The sequence below is a fragment of the Nycticebus coucang genome, chromosome X (genome assembly GCF_027406575.1).
Source record: "Nycticebus coucang isolate mNycCou1 chromosome X, mNycCou1.pri, whole genome shotgun sequence".
Lineage (NCBI taxonomy): Eukaryota > Metazoa > Chordata > Mammalia > Primates > Lorisidae > Nycticebus > Nycticebus coucang.
This window is the reverse complement of record NC_069804.1, coordinates 129,161,889-129,178,315: the sequence shown is the minus strand read 5'-3', so window position 1 is coordinate 129,178,315 and position 16,427 is coordinate 129,161,889. Positions and strand designations below refer to the sequence as shown.

The window sequence follows — 16,427 nt, the reverse complement described above, 5'->3', positions numbered from 1 at the left end:
TTGCCTCAGCCTCCAGAGTAGCTGGGACTACAGGCGCCCGCCACAATGCCCGGCTATTTTTTTGTCGTTGTTGCAGTTTGGCCAGAGCCAGGTTTGAACCTGCCACCCTCGGTATATGGAGCCAGCGCCCTACTCACTGAGCCACAGGTGCCGCCCTAAGCACAATGTTTTCAAGTTTCTTTCATGTTATACAATGCATCAATACTCTATTCTTTTTCGTGGCTAAATAATATTCCACTGTGAGATACACTAAAATTTGTCCATATGTCAGTTTATGGAAATTAGGGAAGTTCCTACTTTGGGGCTATTATAAACAATGCTGCTGGTGGACCGAAAGAAGTTAGAGGAGCTAACGTGCCACGTATCTGGGGCACTTGCCCCAAACCTGACTGGGGTGACAGAGGCCATGGTCGTGATGGGCACTTTGGTTCCAGAGGAGGCCCAGGAGGAGGGTTCAGGCCCTTTGTACCACATATCCCATTTGATTTCTATTTGTGTGAAATGTCTTTCCCCGGGGTGAAGCCAGCACCTGATGAAACTTCCTTCAGTGAACCCTTACTAAAGAGGAATCAGGACCTTGCTCCCAATTCTGCTGAACAGGCCTCTATTCTTTCTCTGGTTACAAAAATAAACAATGTGATTGACAATTTGTGGCTCCAGGACCATTTGAAGTGCAAATTGAAGAAGTAGGACAGGTAGGATCATATAAAAAGGGAACAACGACAACAGGACACAATGCGGCTGACCTGGTGGTAATACTAAAGATTCTGCCAACATTGGAAGCTGTTGCTGCCCTGGGAAACAAGATCGTGGAAAGCCTAAGAACACAGGATCCTTCTGAAGTTTTGACCATGCTGACCAATGAAACTGGCTTTGAAATCAGTTCTTCTGATGCTACAGTGAAGATTCTCATTATAACAGAGCCACCCAATCTCCGAAAACTGGACCCAGAACTTCATTTGGATATAAAGGTGTTACAGAGTGTCTTAGCAGCCATCCGACATGCCCGCTGGTTTGAGGAAAATGCTTCTCAATCCACAGTTAAAGTTCTTATCCGACTGCTGAAGGACTTGAGGATTCGCTTTCCTGGCTTTGAGCCCCTCACACCTGGCTCCTTGACCTACTGGGTCACTACGCTGTGATGAGCAACCCCACTAGACAGCCTCTAAATGTGGCAGACAGGCGTTGCTTACAGATTCTGGCTGCAGGACTGTTCCTGCCAGGTTCCGTGGGTATCGCTGACCCCTGTGAGAGTGGCAACTTCAGAGTACACAGTCATGACCCTGGCACAGCAGGACATGGTCTGCTACACAGCTCAGACTCTGGTCCGAATCCTCTCACATGGTGGCTTTTGGAAGATCCTTGGCCAGGAGGGTGATGCCTGCTGTCTGGCTTGTGAAGTATCTACTTGGGATGGAGTGATTGTGACACACTCAGAAAAGGCTTATGAGAAGCCACCAGAGAAGAAGGAAGGAGAGGAAGAGGAGGAGAATACAGAAGAACCCCCTCAAGGAGAAGAGGAGGAAAGCATGGAAACGCAGGAGTGACCTCCACTCCCTTCCCTACACCAGGGGAAGACTGGAGCCTAAGCCAGCTGCTACTGGGCTTTACATGGTAGCATTTCTATGGTTAGGGAAGACCACAGAAGGAAAACTAGAAGGAAGTTTCATGCCATTGATATTGACTTAATAGCCGTAAGTCTCACATTTATGGCCCCTGTCATCCATTATAATGAAGCAGGATACCACCATTTTTTCTGAGTCCCCAACTCCTGAAAAGCTCAGCCATTAATTTTTTTGAAGTGTTGTGAACTGTTACTGTCCAGAAATTCTTTTCCTAAGAAAAACAAAGTACTTCCTAGTGAGGCTCTTGGTCTTGTTTCTCCTTGGCATGTGGCACCTTTTACTTTGTGTACTGTTCAATAAAAGTGATAATTGAGGGGCGACTCCTGTGGCTCAGTGAGTAGAGCGCCGGCCCCATATGCCGAGGGTGGCGGGTTCAAACCCAGCCCCGGCCAAACTGCAACAAAAAAATAGCCGGGCGTTGTGGCGGGCGCCTGTAGTCCCAGCTGCTCGGGAGGCTGAGGCAAGAGAATTGCGTAAGCCCAAGAGTTGGAGGTTGCTGTGGGCCGTGTGACGTCATGGCACTCTACCTGAGGGCGGTACAGTGAGACTCTGTCTCTACAAAATAAAAAAAAAAAAAGTGATAATTGAGTCTTTCAACTATACACAGTTAAAAATAATAATAAATAAATAATGCTGCCATAAACATTTCTACCTTTTTGTAGAAAATTTTTTTGTGTCAAAATTTTTGTGTGGACATATGTTTTCAATTATCTTGGGTTGAATTGCCAAGTCATATGTTAACTCTGTGTTTAACTTTTTATGTGTTGGCCGGGAGCGGTGGGTCATGCCTGTAATCATAATCCTAGCCCTCTGGGAGGCTGAGGTGGTGAATTGCCCTGAGCTCACAGGTTCGAAACCAGCCTGAGCAAGAGCGAGACCCCATCTCTAAAAATAGCTGGGCTATACTCCAGTTTCTCTTCAGATCGCATAAATCTTTCACCTTTTACTAAAGATTTCCGTGGAGAGGAACAACTCTGAGTCTGAAACCAAATTTTTGAGGCCTGGCTTTGTCAAGGCTACCTGAAAAAAATTAATAATAAATAAATAAAAATAGTCAGGCGTTGTGGCAGGTTCCTGTAGTCCCAGCTACTCAGGAGGCTGAGGCAAGAGAATCACTTGAGTCCAAGAGTTGGAGGTTGCTGTGAGCTATGACACCACAGCACTCTACCCAGGACGACAAAGACTCTGTCTCAAAAAAAAAAAACCTTTTAAGGGTTACCGTAGTTACCATACTATTTCCCAGCACCATTTTAAATTCTCACCAGCAGTGTAGGAGGATTGCAATTTTTTCACAGCTTCAATTTTGATTGTTCTTCTGGGTTTTTTTGAGACAGAGACCCACTCTGTCGCCCTGGGTAGAGTACCCTGGTGTCATAGATCACAACAACCTGAGATGCTTGGGCTCAAGCTATCCTCTTGCCTCCGTCTCCCAAGCCTACCTGGTAGATTACAGAAAAAGTTTGCTGTCTATTGGTCTAGACCAGTAGTTCTCAAACTTGGCTATATATTGAAATAACTTGAGAAGCCTAAAAAAGTTACAGATGCATGTGTCCCACGGCAAGACTAACTCAAGCAGTCTGCTGTATGGCCTGAGCTTCAGGATTTTTAAATGCTCCCCAATTGATTGTGATGTGCAGGCAATGTTGAGAATCATTCTTCTAGGACAGTGGTTCTCAACCTTCCTAATGCCACGACCCTTTAATACAGTTCCTCATGTTACAGTGACCCCCAATCATAAAATTATTTTTGTTGCTACTACAACATGAAGAACTGTATTAAAGGGTCACGGCATTAGGAAGGTTGAGAACCACTGTAGAGCAATCTAACAGAGCTTTCTGCGATGATCAAAACATTCTATCTCAGTCAGCCCTCAACATCTGGAGGTTCTGTATCCACAGGTTCAACGAATCATGGACTAAAGGTATTTTAAAAAACAAAACTTAGGCTCGGTGCCCTTGGCTCAAGCGGCTAAGGCGCCAGCCACATATACCTGAGCTGGCGGGTTCAAATACAGCCTGGGCCTACCAAACAACAATGATGGCTGCAACCAAAAAACAGCTGGGCGTTGTGGTGGACGCCTGTAGTCCCAGCTACTCAGGAGGCAGAGGCAAGAGAATCGCTTAAGCCCAGGAGTTGGAGGTTGCTGTGAGCTGTGATGCCACAGCACTCTACTCAGGGTGACAGCTTGAGGCTCTGTCTCAAAAAAAAAAAAAAAAAAAAGAAAAAACTTAAAACAATTTAAAAATAGAAATTTAAAACTGCAGTATAGCAACTATTTTATTTTATTTTTGCAGTTTTTGGCTGGGACTAGGTTTGAACCCGTCACCTCCTATGGGGCTGGCGCCCTACTCCTTTGAGCCACAGGCGCTGCCCAAGTATAGCAACTATTCTCATCACATTTAGATTGTTTTAGGTAATATAAGTAATCTAGAGATGATTTAAAGTATATGGGAGGATACACATCCGTTCTTGAATACTTGAAATCTGGTTGCTATGAGTAAGGAACTAGATTGTTAGTTTTATTTAATATTAACTCAATTTAAATTTAAATAGCCACATGCAGCTAGTAACTACTGTATTGGACATCCAGCTCTAGAAGGAAAGGCTGACATGAGAGAAAAAAATCAAGTAATAACAATTTTTTTTTTTTTTTTTTTGTAGAGACAGAGTCTCACTTTATCACCCTCGGTAGAGTGCCATGGCATCACACAGCTCACAGCAACCTCCAACTCCTGGGCTTAAGTGATTCTCCTGCCTCAGCCTCCCGAGTAGCTGGGACTACAGGCGCCCGCCACAACGCCCAGCTATTTTTTGGTTTGCAGTTCAGCCGGGGCAGGGTTTGAACCTGCCACCGTCGGTATATGGGGCCGGCGCCCTACCGACTGAGCCACAGGCGCCGCCCCAACAATTTTTTTTTTTAAATATAAGTATTTATTGGCTCAGTGCCTGTAGCTCAAGCAGCTAAGGTGCCAGCCCCATACACCGGAGCTGGTGGGTTCAAATCCAGCCTGAGCCTGCCAAACGATGACAACTATAACCAAAAATAGCTGGGCGTTGTGGCAGGCCCCTGTGGTCCCAGCTACTTGAGAGGCTGAGGCAAGAGAATCACTTAAGCCCAAGAGTTTGAGGTTGCTGTGAGCTGTGACGTCACGACACTCTACCCACGGTGACAGCTTGAGACTCTGTCTCAAAAAAAATAAAAATAAAAATAGGGTGGAGCCTGTGGCTCAGTGAGTCAGGCGCCGGCCCCATATACCAAGGATGCCAGGTTTGGGCCCGGCCCTGGCCAAACTGCAACAACAAAAAATAAATAAAAATAAATAAATAAAAGTATTTATTTATTGTTTTGTTTAGCAGGCCTGGGCGGAGTTCAAACCCACCAGCCCCAGAACATGTGGCCAGCACCCTAACCACTGGGCTATGGGTGCCCAGCCAATAACAATGTTAAATAACTTTTCCTGAGGTTATATTTGCTAAGTACTATTCTAAGTACTGTACATATGACAACTTCTTTTTTTTTTTTTTTTTTTTTGAGACAGAGCCTCAAGCTGTTGCCCTGGGTAGAGTGCTGTGACATCACAGCTCACAGCAACCTCCAACTCCTGTGCTCAAGCAATTCTCCTGCCTCCGCCTCCCAAGTAGCTGGGACTACAGGCGCCCACCACAACGCCCGGCTATTTTTTTGGTTGCAGCCATCATTGTTGTTTGGCAGGCCGGGCTGGATTTGAACCCGCCAGCTCGGGTGTATGTGGCTGGCGCCTTAGCCACTTGAGCCACAGGCGCTGATCCACATATGACAACTTCTTTACACCTCACACAACCCTATGATCTAAGAGGTGCTATTACCATCCCTATTTTACAAATGAAGAAACTGAGAAACAGAGAGTTTTAAAAGAGAGGTTAAATAATTTGCCCAATATCATAATTACCAAATGGCATAGCTAAATCAGAACTCAAGTTATTTGGCTCCAGAACTCACACTCTTACTAATTTAACAAAATTATTAATTAGTTAAATCATGATAAGTACACAAAGCATAACTGTGAAAGCTGGAAGGGTAGCATGTCTAAAACCTACAGTGAACCCCAATACATAGCTGACCAACTCCTTATATTGACCTAATTTTCATAGGCTGGACACATCCCACATGTTCATATCAGTACAGTCGGCCTAGTTCCTTATGTTAACAACCACTGTGTGATTTGTTTGTTTGTTCTGAGACAGTCTTACTACTCACTCTGGGATTGAGTGCAGTGGCATCATAGCTCATAGCAACCTCCTCAAATTCCTGGGCCCAAGCAAACCTCAGCCTCATGAGTAGTTGGGACTACAGGCACCCTCCCAATGCCCGCCTAGCTTTTCTATTTTTAGTAGAGATGGGGGTCTCACTCTTGTTCAGGCTGGTCTCAAACTCCTGAGCTCAAGCAATCCACACACCTCAGCCTCCCAGAATGTTAGGATTACAGGCATGAGCCACCACACACATCCAACCTCTGTAAGTTGACCAGTTTCTTACACTTCCTTAGGCTTACAGAGGGTCTACTGTACATTTATCCTACTAGCTTTAACATAACAGAGGGAAACTGAGCAGAGGGAGCTTTTACAAATTACTTAAATTTATTATACAGTTACTCAACAAAAGATTAATCAATATAAATTCTAGTGTAAATAAATCTTTCTATGAATAGATACAAGAGTTGGCTTGGCACCTGTGGCTCAAGCGGCTAAGGCGCCAGCCACATACACCTGAGCTGGTAGGTTCGAATCCAGCCCTGCCCCGCCAAACAACAATGACGGCTACAACCAAAAAATAGCTGGGCGTTGTGGCGGGCGCCTGTAGTCCCAGCTTCTTGGGAGGTGGAGGCAGGAGAATTGCTTGAGCCCAGGAGTTGGAGGTTACTGTGAGTTGTGATGCCACGGCACTCTACCCAGGGCGACAGCTTGAGGCTCTCCCTCTTAAAATATATATATATATATGTATATAGATACAAGAGTCAGGCATATTTTTTTGGAGTAGGGGTAGATGACACCTTAACCTTTAGGTGGGTGCTTGAATGGTACATGGTGTTGCTTTTTAGATGTGTATATGCTCTCCTGTTATTTACTTGTGAGGCCAGGTGCAGTGGCTCTCGCCTGTAATCCCAGCATTTGGGAGGCCCGGTGGGTGGGTGGATTTACCTGAGCTTACAGGTTCGAGACCAGCCTGAGCCAGAGCAAGACCCTGTCTCTAAAAAACAGCAAGGCGAGCTTGGTGCCAGTAGCTCAGTGGTTAGGGTGCCAGCCACATACACAGGAGTTGGCGGGTTCGAACCCAGACCGGGCCTGCTAAACAATAATGACAACAACAACAAAATATCCAGGCGTTGTGGCGGGTGCCTGTAGTCCCAGTTCCTTGGGAAGCTGAGGCAAGAGAATCACTTAAGCCCTAGAGTTTGAAGTTGCTGTGAACTATGACGCCATAGTACTCTGACGAGGGCAACATAGTGAGACTCTGTCTCAAAAAAAAAAAAAAAAGTGAATACAAGTTGTGTTGCTTCTTTTCCTTTAGAGTAAGTAGATATAGCTGACACACCTAGAAGATAAACTATTGGCACACCCCATCTAGCAGCATGCTATCATTCTTCCCCATAATTTTCAAAGTCAGGTTTACTTCACAAAACATCTAGCTGGGAATGGTGGCTCATGCCTGTAATCCTAGCACTTTGGGAGGCCAAGGCTGGTAGACTTCTTGACCTCAGGAATTTGAGATCAGCCGAGCAAGAGCAAGACCCCATCTCTACTGAAATAATAGAAAAACTAGCCAGGTGTTTTGGTCGGTGCCTATAGACCTAGCTACTCAGGAAGCTAAAGCAAGAGGATCACTTGAGCCTAAGAGATTTTTTTTTTTATTAAATCATAGCTGTGTACATCAATATGATCATGGGGCACCATACCCTTGGTTCATAGAATATTTGACACATTTTCATCTCATTAGTTGACATAGCCCTCCTGGGATTTTTTTTTTTTTTTTTTTGAGACAGAGTCTCACTGTGTCGCCCTTGGTAGAGCGCTATGGCATCACAGCTCACAGCAACCTCAAACTCTTGGGCTTCAGAGATTCTCTTGACACAGCCTCCTAAGTAGCTGGGACTACAGGCACCCACCACAATGCCCGGTTATTTTTTGTTGCAGTTGTTGTTGGTGTTTTAGCAGGCCCAAACCCGCCACCTTTGGTATATGTGGCCGGGGCACTACTAACCAAGCTACGGGCGCCAAGCCAAGCCTAAGAGTTTGAGATTGCTGTGAGCTATGATGCCATAGTACTCTACCCAGGGCAACAGAGTGAGACTTTGTCTCAAAAAAAAAAAAGTGGGGGGGGCGGCGCCTGTGACTCAGTGGGTAAGGCACCGGCCCCATATACCGAGGGTGGCGGGTTCTAACCCGGCCCCAGACAAACTGCAACAAAAAAAATAGCCAGACATTGTGGTGGGTGCCTATAGTCTCAAATACTCCGGAGGCTGAGGCAAGAGAATCGCTTGGGCCCAAGAGTTGTAGGTTGCTGTGAGCTGTGTGATGCCATGGCACTCTACCCAAGGTGATAAAGTGAGACTCTGTCTCTACTGGAAAAAAAAAAAAAAAAAAAAGCTCAGTGCCTGTAGCTCAGCAGCTAGAGCGCCAGCCACATACACCAGAGCTGGTGGGTTCAAATCCAGCCCAGGCCTGCCAAACAACAATGACAACTATAACCAAAAAGTAGCCAGGCATTGTGGTGGGTACCTGTAGTCCCAGCTACTTGGGAGGCTAAGGCAAGAGAATTGCTTGAGCCCAAGAGTTTGAGGTTGCTGTGAGCTATGATGGCACAGCACTCTACCCAGGGCAACATAGTAAGATTCTGTCTCAAAAAAAAAAAGACAATTCCTGATGAACAATATTTTTATCACTCTTTCATTTTCTTTCCTTTTTTTTTTTTTTTTTTTTGGTAGAAATGGGAGGGGTCACAGTCTTGCTCTGGCTGCTCTCAAACTCCTAACTAAGCGCAAGGGATCCTCCCACCGTGGCCTCCCAGAGTGCCGGAATCACGGGCTTGAGCCACCATGCTAGCCCTCTGGTGGACAACTTTGGTAATTACCCTACTCCTGATTTGTCCTTTTTTTTTTCTTTAAAAAACAAGAGCCTCTCCTTTGTTCTCGGGGAGCATCCCCCCAGGCAACTTGGAAATACATCCCCATCTGCAGTCCAGACTTTATTGGCCCAAATAAACACTATATTAAGTTTGGTTCAGCTTTTTCTTTTTAGGTCGACAGGAAGATGATTCTGGAACAGTTTGGGTGCCCCAAAAGCAAAGAGATTCTGAAAAAATCGTAGGAAGCTGGGTGCAGTGGCACAAGGCCTGTGGTCCCTGCTACTTGGGAGGCTGAGGCAGAAGGATCCCTTGAGCCCAGGAGTTCAAGATCAGCCTGGGCAACATAGCCAGACCCTGTCCAAAAATATATATATATATATATATATCATGGGGAACCTAAGCTACAGATAGGATGCGCTTACATAACCATAGTACAATTATCAGAATCGGGAAGCTAACATTAATATGCTGGCCTTATTTAAATCTTACCATTTGTCCTAATAAAGTGGTCCTTTGTAAGATACCAGTTTCTCTTTACATTATCCTAAGGTTGATACAAGAGACATAACAATATGATGATTAAAAAAAAAATACTGGTTGTCCTTGTATGAGGTTGTAACTTGAATAAAATTACAGACCTATTTAATTGCAGAATGAGGACCAGAACCCAGGTTTCCTAACAGATTGCTAGTCTTGTGTTCTCTTGTTCTAGCCCTATGCCAAAACAAGCAATTGACACAGGTTATTAATGGTACTAACTGTTTTTGTCACTATTTATAATGAACATTTTGCCTATTACAACACAGGGCTGAATCATTAAATACTACTATTTTTTTTTGCAGTTTTTGGCTGGGGCTGGGTTTGAACCCGCCACCTCCGGCATATGGGGCTGGCGCCCTACTCCGTTGAGCCACAGGTGCCACCCTAAATACTACTTTTTTTTTTTTGAGACAGAGTCTCACTTTGTTGCCCTTGGTAGAGTACCGTGGCGCCATAGCCCACAGCAACCTCAAACTCTTGGGCTCAAGCCATTCTCTTGCCTCAGCCTCCCAAGTAGCTGGGATTACATGCACCTGCCACAACACCTGGCTATTTTTGGAGATGAAGTTTCGCTCTGGCTCAAGCTGATCTTGAACCTGTGAACTCAAGCAATCCACCTGCCTCGGCCTCCCACAGCTGACAGGTGTGAGCCACCACACCCGGCCTATTAAATACTACTTTTAAAAAATGAATGTAAAAACATAAATCCTCAGCTCAGTGCCTGTAGCTCAGCGGCTAGGGTGCCAGCCACATACACCAGAGGTGGCAGGTTCCAACACGGCCCAGGCCTGCCAAACAACAATGACAACTACAACCAAAAAAATAGCTGGGCGTTGTGGTGGGTACCTATAGTCCTAGCTACTTGGGAGGCTGAGGCAAGAGAATTGCTTAGGCCTAAGAATTGGAAGCTGCTGTGAGCTGTGATGCCACAGCACTCTACCCAGGGCGACATAGTGAGACTCTGTCTCAAAAATAAACAAAAAAACATAAATCCTGGATGGCACCTGTGGCTCAAAGGAGTAGGGCACCAGCCCCATATGCTGGAAGTGGCGGGTTCAAGCTCAGCCCTGGCCAAAAACTGCAAAACAAACAAACAAAAAAAAAAACATAAGGGCGGCGCCTGTGGCTCAGCGGGTAGGGCGCCGGTCCCATATGCCGGAGGTGGCGGGTTCAAACCCAGCCCCGGCCAAATTAAAAAAAAAAAAAAAAACATAAATCCTATTTACTCTAAAATAAAGCAAAAAAGGAGCTGACAATTATCATACGAAATGAGAATTCTATTATTTATTTATTTTTATTTTATTTTTTTTTTTTGCAGTTTTGGCCAGGGCCAGGTTTGAACCTGCCACCTCTGGTACATGGGGACGGTACCCTACTCCTTTGAACCACAGGCACCGCCCAGGAAATGAGAATGCTAATGAAGGAAACTAAAATATCTCACCTTAAAAATATAGTTCTCTGACATATTTTGAAAAGACTATCTAGAGAACCTGCAGAAAGAAGTAGCCAAGGAGGTTATTAGAGGGAGAGAAGCAGAGGCTCTGCCCAGCAAAGGTCTTACTATATATAGATGAAACCTCACAAGTGACAGCCCTAAAAGAGAATAGACAGTAAACGTTTCTTTACTCCTTTAAAGGTATCAGATTATCGGGCGGCACCTGTGGCTCAGTCGGTAAGGCGCTGGCCCCATATACCGAGGGTGGTGGGTTCAAACCCCGCCCCGGCCAAACTGCAACCAAAAATAGCCGGGCGTTGTGGCGGGCGCCTGTAGTCCCAGCTAATCGGGAGGCTGAGGCAGGAGAATCGCTTAAGCCCAGGAGTTGGAGGTTGCTGTGAGCTGTGTGAGGCCACGGCACTCTACCGAGGGCCATAAAGTGAGACTCTGTCTCTACAAAAAAAAAAAAAGGTATCAGATTATCAGTTAATCTTCCCAAATCCGAATAAGTGAAGCCTTCAGAGAAACTCTGATGCATTGATACAGATTTTCTCTACAGGTGCAAACCACCCCAACAAAAGTCAGCTTTGCAGGGCCACTGTCATTTGCTGGCTCTCTGAACAGCCATCTTAATATATGTCAAAGTAGATCTGGGGGTGAAATAATTTGGTTTCCTTCATAGGCATCTGAATATTCTCCTAAAAGAAAAGAAAAGCACTTATTCTACGGATACCACTATCATTTGACAAACCTTTTACTTTTTTTGAAATTGCTTTCTAAGCCAGTTTATGAGTCACAAAAAAAATTAAAAGGAAAATTTACAGTCATATCTCATATATAACTGATGGGAAAAATTTTAATCAGCATGCACCTAGTACTTATGGCTGTAAAAGCTACAGACATGGGAAATGATTCAAAGATAATGATTGAAGTGCACAATTAATTCTGAGTGAATTAGCAAACACCTAGACTGGGTCAATGTTAAATTGTGGTACAAAAAAGTTGGCATACAATCTAGCTGCACAATGTGCTTAAGTAAAACTTTATGATTTGATAGTGAGTGGAAAGGGCAACCAAGGTATAAAAATCCTTCATGCTGACCTTACATCAGATGAAAAATCCTGTAAGTAACCTGTAAAAAAAAGTAGTTTAGGAATTACACCACTATTTTTCTGAAACTTCACAGGTAACATCTCACCAGAAATCAGAAAACAATAAACACAAGGCTAGGCCTGGTGGCTCATGCCTCTAATCCTAGCACTCTGGGAACCCAAGATGGGTGGATTGCTTGAGCTCAGAAGTTCAAGACCAGCCTGAGCCAGAGCAAGACCCATCTCTAAAAATAGCCAGGTGTTGTGGCGGGTGGGCGCCTGTAGTCCCAGCTACTCAGGAGGCTTAGGCAAGAGATCACTTGAACCCAAGAGTTTGAGGTTGCTGTGAGCTATGATGCCATAGCACTCTACCGAGGGTGACAAAGTGAGACTCTGTCCAGCCCCCCTACTCTTCCCCCACAAAAGGAAAAAAACAATTGAACACCTTGGCTAGCCAAGCCTCCTCTTCTGCCCTTCCCATAATCTGTTTCGGCATCATAACTTGTTTTGCCGTGATCTAAGCCCTCATTCTTTTTGTCACCTCAAGATGGTGATACAGGATTCCCCCACTCAGGGCTGGACAGGGAGCCCCCCGCCCCTTCTCTAGGCCCAGGTGAGCTCAGAAATCATACCCCCATCTCTAGGCACCAACAGGCTGCCTTTTTCAGGCCACACCCTATGGGCTCTAGCAAGGTCATGAATAAAGCAGCATGAAACATTTTTGGGTGGTTCCACCTTGAATAGGGAGCACACACCCTAATCCTGTCCCTGAGAAAAAAAACCGCAAAGACCTAATAACTTTGTCCCAGTGGAGGAACTGCATTCATTCATTTGTTAATACACTCATTAACTTTGAAAAGGTATTTTTCCATCTACCAAGTCCAGGCCAAAATGTAATTCTCCAAACTACATCTACACCTACACAAAGGACCCATGCGGGAGACTTCCGACTTGGGTCTTCCCCCTTTGCCAGAAGCTCTGGTGCTTTCTTACTCCTTCTGTATTCTTTTCTGTCTAATAAAAATCCCATGTGTGGTCCGTCAGCTCATTCTCTGAATCCCCCTAAAACCAAGAACCTACTAAAGAAAGAAATTCCCGTAACAATGGTATATAAGCGAATCTACCCCATGGGGGTGTTAGATAGCTAGAAATCCGACTCTCTTATGGAAAAAGAACAAGGATGGGGCCCCCTCACCCCCATCTCACTTTAATCCCATCTGGAGTGATTGCTCAAGAGAGCACACCCTACCAATCAACCAACCAAAGCTTAGCAGCCAACTGCAAACCTACGTAGAGGACTCCCTATCCACAGTGCCTAACAACTGGTACAGTAGAGTCTTGAAGGTGGGACTCATAGAACAGCCTTAAGGCTAGTTATCACGTTGTTAGCTTAAATCTACACTGGGGTCCACACACCTCCAATGGGCTCTCAGAGAGGCTCATGGGAGGTTTGCATACACAGTAAGATTCTGGTTCCAAGGTGACCTCTGAACCACGAGGTAATCCCAGCCAAGGCAGTATAAAACAGAACTCCTAGCCAGGTGTGGTGGCTCACGTCGGTAATTCTAGCACTCCGGGAGGCCAAGAAGGGTGGATTGCTTGAGCTCAGGATTTAGAGACCAACTTGAGTAAGAGTGAGACCCCCATCTCTACTAAAAATACAAAAACTAGCCAGGCGTCGTGGTGGGCATCTGTAGTTCACTGGGAGGCTGAGGCAGGAGGATTTTTCAAGCCCAAGAGTCTGAGGTTGCTGTGAGCTATTATGACTCTGCGGCACTCTACCCAAAACACCAGAACCTTCAATCATAACCAAGACCTTTTCTGTCAAGACAATGGAGGCCCGCAAGCTATGACAAGCATGTCTTGCTCTGTAAACCTATCTTTCCCTTCCTAATTAAACTTTAGTTTCACATTTGCCTTACTTTGGGTGTCTGGTCATTCTTCCGCCAAGAGCACCCCAAAACCAAGGATGCAGGCAGCTGCCTGAAATCCCAGCATTTTAGGAGACAGGCAGCCGCCTTGAAACCTGCCAGGGGTCTCTCACAGCCCCTCCCAAGGCGCAACCGCCAGACCAGTGGAGCCGGGGCGCGGGGCGGGGGGCGGAGGCTAGGGGCGGGGATTGTGGGGCCGGGGCGCAGCCCCCTGGCCCTGAAAGCCAGGAGAGCGCCGCTCCCGCCGCCCTCGCCATTTCTCCCATCTTGACCCGTCGAGCTGGGACGTCCGAGCAGAGCTCTCACCCGCTGGTCAAGGGGTGCGCGTTGGAAAAGGCAGAAGTCATGGATCCTGAGCAGCAGCCGCCGCCGCCTCAGCCGGCCCCCCAGGGCCAAGGGGCAGCCGCCCGCACAGAACCCCCAGGAGCAGGCCCCGCCGTCCGGGCCGGAGCAGCCGGCACCCCCGGCTTCCCAGGAGGCGCCACAGGCACCACTCGCCGGTCACCAGATCGTGCATGTCCAGGGGGACTCGGAGAGCGACCTGGAGGCACTCTTCAACGCCGTCATCAACCCGAAGACCGCCAATGTGCCCCAGACCGTGCCCATGAGGCTTCGGAAGCTGCCTGACTCCTTCTTCAAGCCGCCGGAGCCCAAATCCTGCTCACCACAGGCCAGTATGGATGCAGACACTGCAGACGACTTGACTCCACAGCATGTTCGAGCTCATTCCTCTCCAGCGTCCCTGAAGTTGGAAGCCGTTTCTCCTGGGACGCTGAGCCCCACTGGAGTAGTCTCTGACCCAGCAGCCACACCCACAGCTCAACATCTTCTGCAATCTTCTTTTGAGATGCCTGATGATGTACCTCTGCCAGCAGGCTGGGAGATGCAGAGACATCTGCTGGTCAGAGATACTTCTTAAATCACATGGATCAGACAACAACATGGGCGGGACCCCAGGGAGGCCATGCTCTTTCAGATGAATGTTACAGCCCCCACCAGTCCACCAGTGCAGCAGAATATGATGAACTCAGCTTCAGGTCCTCTTCCTGAAGGATGGGAACAAGCCATGACTCAGGATGGAGAAATTTACTATATAAACTATAAGAACATGACCACCCCTTGGCTAGACCCAAGTCTTGACCCTCGTTTTGGTAAAGCCATGAACCAGAGAATCAGCCAGAGTGCTCCAGATGAACAGCAACCTCCCCTGACTCCCGAGAGCCCGCAGGCAGGCGTTATGGGTGGCAGCAACTCCAACCAGCAGCAGCAGCAGCAGATGCGGCTACAACTGCAGATGGAGGAAGAGATACTGCGCCTGAAACAACAAGAACTGCTTTGGCAGGCAATGTGGAGTATCAATCCCAGCCTAGCAAATTCTCCAAAATGTCAGGAAGTAGCTCTCCATGGCCATTTGCCAACACTGGAGCAGGATGGTGGGACTCAAAATCCAGTGTCTTCTCCCAGGATGTTTCAGGAATTGAGAACAATGACGACCAATAGCTTCAATCTTCTTTTTAATAGTGGTACCCATCACTCTCGAGATGAGAGTACAGACAGTGGACTAAGCATGAGCAGCTACAGTGTCCCTCGAACTCCAGAAGATTTACTCAACAGCGTTGACGAAATGGATACAGATGATAGTGTTAACCAAAACACCCTGCTGACACTGCAGAACCATTTAAACGACTACCTTGAAAGCATTCCTGGGACAAGTGTGGACCTTGGAATGGCTGTAACACTGGAGGGAGATGAAATGTACCTAGAAGGAGAGGAGTTGATGCCAAGTCTGCAGGAAGCTTTGAATTCTGACATCCTTAATGACATGGAGTCTGTTTTGGCTGCCGCCAAGCTAGACAAAGACAGCTTTCTTACATGGTTATAGAGCCCTCAGGTAGACTGAATTCTAAATCTGTGAAGGATCTAAGGAGATGAGACATATACCTGAAATTTCCAAATAAGCCAGTGGGCAGTTTTCTGGCTAATAAAGAAAAAGATGAACAAACGTCCAGCGAGATTCTTCCATCCACTATTTTGATCTTCCTTGCCCATTGCTGCTGTGAATACATTGCTGACTTCTTTCACAGTTGGCTCTAAAGAATCAAAAAACAACTTGTTTCTTTTGCTGTTATAACTGCAGTTCGTTTGGAGGCTGGGGGAAGTGAGCCTGTTTGGATGATGGATGCCACTCCTTTTGCCCAGTTAGATGTTCACCGATCATTTTTAACTCAGACTTGGAAGTCAGATGCTTCGTGTCACAGCATTTAGTTTGTTCAAGCAGTTGTTTCTTCAGCTGCCTTTGGCCAGTAGATAAACATGACCTACTGGTCTGACAAGCCAAAAATGTTGTATCTAATATTAAGAACTTAATGATGACTTGAAGAGATAACTGAAACCAAGGCTGAAGACTGTTTTACTTTTGGTGTTTTTTTTTTCCTCCTAGTGCTATCTATTAGTCATATAAGGCATGAGACAATTTCCATAGAAAAATATTCATTATTGCCACATACTCTAGTATAGCTTTTGGTGGATATTTTTGTAGGTTTTTTTTGTTACTTGGTTGGTTTTGTCAGAACCTAGGCAAATTACCATATTAGTGAATCTGTTTATAGTTGTAGCTTGGGACAGTTGGAGTGCTTTTGGTAAAAATCTACATTTCCTGTTTTTTTAACCATCTTAATTTAAATTTTGATTATTTCTGCTGTC

The 16,427-nt window shown here is 46.1% G+C and overlaps 1 non-coding gene and 2 pseudogenes across 1 annotated transcript; all 3 read left to right on the top strand.

Moving 5' to 3' along the window:
- Window positions 1-399: 399 nt before the first annotated feature.
- LOC128577437 (interleukin enhancer-binding factor 2-like) lies at window positions 400-1,547 on the top strand (annotated as a pseudogene).
- Window positions 1,548-2,527: 980 nt separating this feature from the next.
- Window positions 2,528-2,643, top strand: LOC128578610 (U5 spliceosomal RNA). Its single transcript, XR_008377750.1, has one exon. It is a non-coding gene; the product is annotated as a U5 spliceosomal RNA (small nuclear RNA).
- An 11,426-nt stretch (window positions 2,644-14,069) lies between these two features.
- LOC128577433 (transcriptional coactivator YAP1-like) lies at window positions 14,070-15,606 on the top strand (annotated as a pseudogene).
- Window positions 15,607-16,427: the final 821 nt, after the last annotated feature.